Below are 9508 nucleotides of genomic sequence, written 5' to 3' on the forward strand. Positions count from 1 at the left end.
TCATCGGGACGGACACAACTGCTAAGGGGATTCCTCAGCAATAAATGTCCTAAAGGAAACCATGTGGGGGATGGAGTACACCGGTGAACATATCGTTCACAAACACCTACAGGTTGCGAGCCTGCTAGTGTTCCACTGGACTGTCTAGAAGAGTCCGTGGTCGTCATCCATACTCCGCTAGATGACAGAATCAACAACATCAACATCGAGGCCTCTCATCATTTTATCACACATCACCTATTGCATCTACCCATGTTTTACCCCAACATTTTCGTAGATATAAAATACATATACAGTTTAAATCATTGAAAACATGTATAACAACGTTCATCTAGCATAGATAGCAAGTATTCAGATAATATGCACACATAGCACATAATTTATATAAAATACTTCATATCTATGTGTAAGTTGAAAGTAACTATGCACTCACCTGGTAAGGTGGTGACTCGGCACTCGGACAGCTCTTCGTTACTTCTTAAAACAATTTTTCCTTGACCAAAACCTTGTATTAATAGCACTAGAGTTTAGTTTTAACGTTAATCGCGACTAATTAATAGTCTAGCTATTATTACTATTATATAGGCGTTAAATAACACTCAATATAACTCATAATAATAGCCCAAATAATTATTTTAAGGTCCTAATAATGTTACTATAATTAAATAAGAGCTATATTAAATATAGTATAGGCGTAACTCACTTACAATGGGTTTTTATTAAAAAACCGGGTTTCGCTGGAGCAGCGTTTCCGAGCCGAAAGCTTTTCTTCTCGGAGCCGTCGGGCGCTCCGGGGCTTTCTTCTCGTGATAGGGAGGTTCCCTAGACTTGGGAGGGGCTTAGGGAGGCTAGAGAGAAGTTAGAGAGAGAAAGAGAGGCTTATGGTGTGAAGAAAATATGAGGAGTTCACCCTTGTATTTATAGGAGTTTTATAGTAAAGTAGTCTCTAAGCTTCGTCCGTAACTTTTGCATACGAGCTCCGTTTTTGTCTGTCTTTTTACCGTTGAGTTCCTATTAATGAGATCTTCAACTTTCATTTAGACCTCGTTGGCTAATTCTCATTCTATCTCGGATTTACAAAACTGTATCGAATTCGCCGCGCTCAAAAAGTAGAGACTAAGCTTCGTCCATAACTTTCGCATACGAGCTCCGTTTTTGTCTGTCTTTTTACCGTTGACTTCCTATTAATGAGATCTTCAACTTTCATTTAGATCTCGTTAGCTAATTCTCATTCTATCTCGGATTTACAAAACTGTATCGAATTCGTCGCGCTCGAAAAGTAGGGACTAAGCTTCGTCCATATCTTTCGCATACGAGCTCTATTATCAACGTTCTTTATATCCACGCGTTGGTATTTACGAGTACTACAACTTTCATTTAGATCCCGTCGGCTAAAAATCGACCGATCTAAAATTCAGATTTCGGGCTGTGCACTGCTATGCTAAATCTTAGAAAAATCATAACTTCCTCATACGAAGTCAGATTTGGGCGTTCTTTTTATCGATGTTCTTAGTTTAACATATTCTACGACTTTCGTTTAGATCACTAAGGCTAAATCTCGCTCTATCATAAATTCACTATTCACGCTTCCCGGTATCGTGCCGATTCTGTTGTGAAACTTCGACGGGTCATAACTTCTTCGTTATAACTCGGATTTCGCGTTCCTTATATGCACGGAAACCTTGAGACATATTCTACAACTTTATGTAGAGATATCGGGATTATCTCACACTTTAATTTTGACGCTCATTTTTATTCTTTATTAATTATACATTTATAATTAAATAATAAACACATATAATTCACATAATACTCGAATATTTCATCTTTATTATTTCAAAAAGAGTTACAAGAGTTGACCTAGACTATTACATTGACAAAAATGCTTAGCCCTGAAACTCGGGCGTTACAGAAGAGGAGGCGATGAGCAAGTCAATCTTGTCATGGAGCTCCTTGAGATGTCTTTTTGTGACAGGAGCGTCGTCATCGTCATCACTCTGTACTTGAAACGGACTATAGTAGACCGAGTCAAACGTCATATCCTCCCCGCCAAGGAGTGGTTCTTCTCCCTCTGAAGCATGACCAGGAGAAGGTGGTGGTGGTGAAGCTGGTGGTGTAGTAGTATGGGTAGGTTCGGGTTGGGTTGTTTCGGGTGTTGGTGTAGGTTCGGGTGCTTTTGTGGTTTCGGGTGCTGGAGTGGTTTCGGGTGCATCAGTATGAACCCCCGTATCAGATACATTGGCTCTAACATCTGCAGTGGATGTTCTGGTTACGTCGGTGAATATTGGTGTTGGTATCGGTATGGAAGTGGGTGGTATTGAAGTAGTGGAAGTTATGGGGGGAATAGAAATAGGAATGGTTTTAGGTGGAGAGGAAATTGGAGAAGTAGATGCATGAAATTCTAGGGTAGGAGATCTGGGTGGAGTGTTGCCACGTGGAGAGTCATCAGAATCGGAACTCTCACCCTCAGACTCGCTTGAGGAGGAAGCGATAATTAACTTTCGTCGTGGTTGGGTTTTTCTCCTCTTTTGCTGTGGAGACTGAGCAGCTTTGGTGGGTTTCCTCTTCTTTGGAGATGGGCCTCTTGCTCCTTTTGCCACCTGTTTCCCCTTATCAGCCTTTTTGCCTCTTGGAGCAGGCTTGTCGGCGTCATGTATTGACTTCAACATCTCTGGAGTAAGATCCCTCGGACCAGAACGCTTGAACCCTTTGTACGTCTGGATAATTCGGCTGTCAGCAGGAACATCCCCATACATGGTTTCCGGAATAGACCCGTTGAACGGAAACTTTGAAGCGTCTGACACAATGATCTTCGTGGTATGGAAGGTACCAATCGAAGACATTGGAGCACCAGCGATAATGGGGACGTGGTACTTGTCCATCACCCATTTCGTGATAAGAGTCCAGAACCTAGCATACGAAATTTCTGAATGTCTGGAGGTAGAGGAGAGACTCTGAATGAGTTGTTGCCATAGAACAGACCCATAATCCATGTTGATGCCATTGTAGATACCATACATTATGGAGAGAAATAAACGACTGGCTCCATCAGACCCGGCACTTCGTTCAGATAATCCCCTGAACAATACAGTGAACATCCCATTCCACTGTGGAGGTAGGCACGACTTCTTGAACTTCGTCACCGTAGGAAGCACCTCCGTATAACCCATGTTATAGAACATGTTGAACAAGTGACCCATTGGAATCGTTTCAGGGTTAACCTTCGAAGAATCAGGTTCAAACCCTAACAGCGAGCAAAACCTTTGCCTTGAAATTGACGCCTTGTGCTAAAAGACATCAAAAAAGATTCTGTCAACGACCTTGTCGTAGTGAGCGGTCGCAAAGATCTGTGACAAGAACTCCATCGGAACAGTTTCAGCCCTGGTAAGTGCAGGAGCGATCGGAGAAAACTTTAGACACTCGATGATGGGGAACATGAAGGCATCGTAAGCATGAGGGGTTAAATCGATGATTAGGCTTTGTTGTGGGCGAATGGGCAAAATGTGGGATGTTGCGTGAACGGAAGATGAATCTGCCATTACTTGAAGAAAGTGGAGAAGATGATGAACAGGGAAGGATTAAGGAATTTTTGCTCTCTAGGAATTTTAATTGCAGTAAAGAAGTAAACGAAGGAATATGTTGCCTTTTATACTGGGGGTTAAGGAGAGAGAAAGATCTGCCCAAATCAAAGGGTTTTTCGGAGTTGACTAATGCGTGACAGTTGGGGTTGCCGATGATCACGCATGAGAGAGAATGTTAGGTCCCTAATAACACGCCTTCCCATCAGGCGCCGTTTGGAGACGAGACGGTTCAGATTCACACGCACCCCTCTTGCGCCGTTTGAAATCAAATCGATTAGACTCCCACCTGAGTCAGCATGTCATCATCGTATCCCTTTAAATTGTAACAGCATCTTTTGAAAAATGCTCCCACGTGGATTAAAATCAACCACAGCCTTTAATCAACCGCCAATCCAAGTAGAATGCCTTGTAATTAATAGAACCTTAATTTAGGAAAATCAGAGATTTTCGTGCTTAGGGTGTAAAAGAAAAGAAATAAAGCAATATTTTTGGGAAAATATGTGATGTCAATAGCTCTTCATGGAATTCGTTTCCGTTTAGGTCAATGACGATGTTCCTAATACGATTACTAACAGGTACGAATTTGCCACTGGCAACTTCTACAATCAGGGCATTATCTAGTTTTTCTACAGGCAATGCTAATTTCCCACCAAATTTATGCGACACAAAGGAGTAGTTGGCTCCGGAATCAAATAGTATATTTGCAGGCAAACCATTTACAAGAAAGGTACCTGAAGCGACGTCTGCTGCCTCCTTTGCAGCCTCGAGCGTCATCTGGAAGGCTCTCGCCTTCGGCTTCGGTGGTATGTTGGGTCTTCCTGTCTCCTTCTTCTTCGGGCAATCCCTTGAAATGTGCCCCTCCTCGTTGCACTCATAACAGACCTTCTTAGTGAACGTGCATTCATTGGCATAGTGCCCAGGCTTTCCGCATTTGTAACAAGTGACCCCTCCGTCACACTTCCCAGAGTGCTTTTTCTTGCACTTGTCACACCACTTCGCTTCTGATCCTCCTCCTCTCGAACCAGACTTCGAGAATCTACCCTTCTTACTGGACCTTGAGGATCCGTCAAATTTCCTTTTCTCGCCAACCTCGACTTTGCTGGCAGCTCTTCCCTTAATCATATCCTCCACAGACTTGGCAGCCCAGATAGCTGCCTCCAAAGTAGGTGCCTGACGCACTGGCACCGCGTACTCCCATGGTAATCCCTTTGCGTACTTATCAATTTTCGTCAGCTCATCCGAAACAAGACGCAAGGCAAATTCCATCTTTTCTGTGAAGTTGTTCGTGTATTCATCGATTGACATGCTCCCCTTCTTTAGGGTTAGAAACTGGTTCTCTAGCTCGAGCAGGTTTTGAGCTAAGCAGTACTTTCGTTTGAATTGTACCAGAAATTCTGCCCATGTCAGTTCCAGGGGTTTGTTGGGGCTTAAAGTCTTCCCCAAAGTATTCCACCAACGTACAGCGCCTCCTCGAAACTGACGCACTGCAAACGTGGTCTGTAGCTTCCCTCTGCAACCGCATGTCATGAAAGCTAATTCCATCTCCGAGATCCAATCCATGACTCCGATTGGATCTTCCTTTCCCGTGAAAGTCGATGGCTTGCAAGTCTGAAAATCCTTGTACTTGCATCCATTTCTCTCGAATCCGTCATCTTGGTTATTTTCTTGAACTATTGGTTGGTTGACTTGACCAACAGTTCCACTGTAGTCTCCTTCCTCAGTCTGCCCTTCGTTCAACTCGGGCTGTTCGATTTGAATAGTGCCTTCCTCTCGATTTTGCTGGAGCAAACGTCTAGTTTCCTCCATTTGACGATCCAACATAGCCTGGATCATCGCTTGCACTCCGGCCATCGTGACTGGCTCAGGTGCAACTTCTTCTACAACAGGTATTTGTTGAACCACTGGGGGTTGGTTCCTATCTCCATTCGCGTTCACGTTTCCGCTACGAGTCCTTGCCATCTTGATCTATACACCGAATAAGGTGAATTTAGATCTTTATTTAGGATAGACGTTTAAATCGTCCTTATCACTCCGAAACGTTTACATGTTAGTTCTAATATCGTAGTCGTACGTTTAGAATCCTAAACACATAAAGTTTCCAGATCCGGTCGGCAACAGACCATAGATCCGAACAATTAACAGCATATTATGCACAAAGCATTTAACACATAAAAGCATTTTAGGCACAATTCCTAAAATAGGCTAGTGCTCACACCTCACAATCATCGCTTAGCATTCTAAGTTTAAGTCTAGAAATCCTACAAATTCCTAGTTCGCTTAAACTAATGCTCTGATACCAACTGTGACATCCCCAAAATCACGGCCAGAAAAGACCGGTTTGTTTATGCTTTGTTTAAAAATCAGAGTTACATTTTAAATGAAAGTGTTGCGGAATTTGTCCCAAAAAAAAAATATGATAAAGATTTATCAAAAGCATTTCCATAGAAATGCATTTCATTAAAAGACTTGGGATGTCATGTTCGTACAGATCAAAAGCATAAACAGTACAATATAAGCCTTACTACATTATTTCATATCTACAGGCCTATATCCGTAATCCCTCGTCCAAAACATCACACCTATGCTCATGCGCCACTACCTGTAATACAAGAAACTGAGTGGGTCAGGCTTGGGAGCCTGGTGAGCACATAGGGTTTTCAACCCACAATAAATAAGTTTATTAATTTCATCGATCAACAATAACCCGATTACCCGTTCCCGTTATCCTCACTTTACGTCCCTAAACACCTATCATAAGGGACCTAGCCTAAGGATCATCATCGGGACGGACACTACTGCTAAGGGGATTCCTCAGCAATAAATGTCCTAAAGGCAACCATGTGGGGGATGGAGTACACCGGTGAACATATCGTTCACAAACACCTACAGGTTGCGAGCCTGCTAGTGTTCCACTGGACTGTCTAGAAGAGTCCGTGGTCGTCATCCATACTCCGCTAGATGACAGAATCAACAACATCAACATCGAGGCCTCTCATCATTTTATCACACATCACCTATTGCATCTACCCATGTTTTACCCCAACATTTTCGTAGATATAAAATACATATACAGTTTAAATCATTGAAAACATGTATAACAACGTTCATCTAGCATAGATAGCAAGTATTCAGATAATATGCACACATAGCACATAATTTATATAAAATACTTCATATCTATGTGTAAGTTGAAAGTAACTATGCACTCACCTGGTAAGGTGGTGACTCGGCACTCGGACAGCTCTTCGTTACTTCTTAAAACAATTTTTCCTTGACCAAAACCTTGTATTAATAGCACTAGAGTTTAGTTTTAACGTTAATCGCGACTAATTAATAGTCTAGCTATTATTACTATTATATAGGCGTTAAATAACACTCAATATAACTCATAATAATAGCCCAAATAATTATTTTAAGGTCCTAATAATGTTACTATAATTAAATAAGAGCTATATTAAATATAGTATAGGCGTAACTCACTTACAATGGGTTTTTATTAAAAAACCGGGTTTCGCTGGAGCAGCGTTTCCGAGCCGAAAGCTTTTCTTCTCGGAGCCGTCGGGCGCTCCGGGGCTTTCTTCTCGTGATAGGGAGGTTCCCTAGACTTGGGAGGGGCTTAGGGAGGCTAGAGAGAAGTTAGAGAGAGAAAGAGAGGCTTATGGTGTGAAGAAAATATGAGGAGTTCACCCTTGTATTTATAGGAGTTTTATAGTAAAGTAGTCTCTAAGCTTCGTCCGTAACTTTTGCATACGAGCTCCGTTTTTGTCTGTCTTTTTACCGTTGAGTTCCTATTAATGAGATCTTCAACTTTCATTTAGACCTCGTTGGCTAATTCTCATTCTATCTCGGATTTACAAAACTGTATCGAATTCGCCGCGCTCAAAAAGTAGAGACTAAGCTTCGTCCATAACTTTCGCATACGAGCTCCGTTTTTGTCTGTCTTTTTACCGTTGACTTCCTATTAATGAGATCTTCAACTTTCATTTAGATCTCGTTAGCTAATTCTCATTCTATCTCGGATTTACAAAACTGTATCGAATTCGTCGCGCTCGAAAAGTAGGGACTAAGCTTCGTCCATATCTTTCGCATACGAGCTCTATTATCAACGTTCTTTATATCCACGCGTTGGTATTTACGAGTACTACAACTTTCATTTAGATCCCGTCGGCTAAAAATCGACCGATCTAAAATTCAGATTTCGGGCTGTGCACTGCTATGCTAAATCTTAGAAAAATCATAACTTCCTCATACGAAGTCAGATTTGGGCGTTCTTTTTATCGATGTTCTTAGTTTAACATATTCTACGACTTTCGTTTAGATCACTAAAGCTAAATCTCGCTCTATCATAAATTCACTATTCACGCTTCCCGGTATCGTGCCGGTTCTGTCGTGAAACTTCGACGGGTCATAACTTCTTCGTTATAACTCGGATTTCGCGTTCCTTATATGCACGGAAACCTTGACACATATTCTACAACTTTATGTAGAGATATCGGGATTATCTCACACTTTAATTTTGACGCTCATTTTTATTCTTTATTAATTATACATTTATAATTAAATAATAAACACATATAATTCACATAATACTCGAATATTTCATCTTTATTATTTCAAAAAGAGTTACAAGAGTTGACCTAGACTATTACATTGACAAAAATGCTTAGCCCTGAAACTCGGGCGTTACAGAAGAGGAGGCAATGAGCAAGTCAATCTTGTCATGGAGCTCCTTGAGATGTCTTTTTGTGACAGGAGCGTCGTCATCGTCATCACTCTGTACTTGAAACGGACTATAGTAGACCGAGTCAAACGTCATATCCTCCCCGCCAAGGAGTGGTTCTTCTCCCTCTGAAGCATGACCAGGAGAAGGTGGTGGTGGTGAAGCTGGTGGTGTAGTAGTATGGGTAGGTTCGGGTTGGGTTGTTTCGGGTGTTGGTGTAGGTTCGGGTGCTTTTGTGGTTTCGGGTGCTGGAGTGGTTTCGGGTGCATCAGTATGAACCCCCGTATCAGATACATTGGCTCTAACATCTGCAGTGGATGTTCTGGTTACGTCGGTGAATATTGGTGTTGGTATCGGTATGGAAGTGGGTGGTATTGAAGTAGTGGAAGTTATGGGGGGAATAGAAATAGGAATGGTTTTAGGTGGAGAGGAAATTGGAGAAGTAGATGCATGAAATTCTAGGGTAGGAGATCTGGGTGGAGTGTTGCCACGTGGAGAGTCATCAGAATCGGAACTCTCACCCTCAGACTCGCTTGAGGAGGAAGCGATAATTAACTTTCGTCGTGGTTGGGTTTTTCTCCTCTTTTGCTGTGGAGACTGAGCAGCTTTGGTGGGTTTCCTCTTCTTTGGAGATGGGCCTCTTGCTCCTTTTGCCACCTGTTTCCCCTTATCAGCCTTTTTGCCTCTTGGAGCAGGCTTGTCGGCGTCATGTATTGACTTCAACATCTCTGGAGTAAGATCCCTCGGACCAGAACGCTTGAACCCTTTGTACGTCTGGATAATTCGGCTGTCAGCAGGAACATCCCCATACATGGTTTCCGGAATAGACCCGTTGAACGGAAACTTTGAAGCGTCTGACACAATGATCTTCGTGGTATGGAAGGTACCAATCGAAGACATTGGAGCACCAGCGATAATGGGGACGTGGTACTTGTCCATCACCCATTTCGTGATAAGAGTCCAGAACCTAGCATACGAAATTTCTGAATGTCTGGAGGTAGAGGAGAGACTCTGAATGAGTTGTTGCCATAGAACAGACCCATAATCCATGTTGATGCCATTGTAGATACCATACATTATGGAGAGAAATAAACGACTGGCTCCATCAGACCCGGCACTTCGTTCAGATAATCCCCTGAACAATACAGTGAACATCCCATTCCACTGTGGAGGTAGGCACGACTTCTTGAACTTCGTCACCGTAGGA

Source organism: Lactuca sativa, chromosome 3 (assembly GCF_002870075.4).
Source record: "Lactuca sativa cultivar Salinas chromosome 3, Lsat_Salinas_v11, whole genome shotgun sequence".
NCBI lineage: Eukaryota > Viridiplantae > Streptophyta > Magnoliopsida > Asterales > Asteraceae > Lactuca > Lactuca sativa.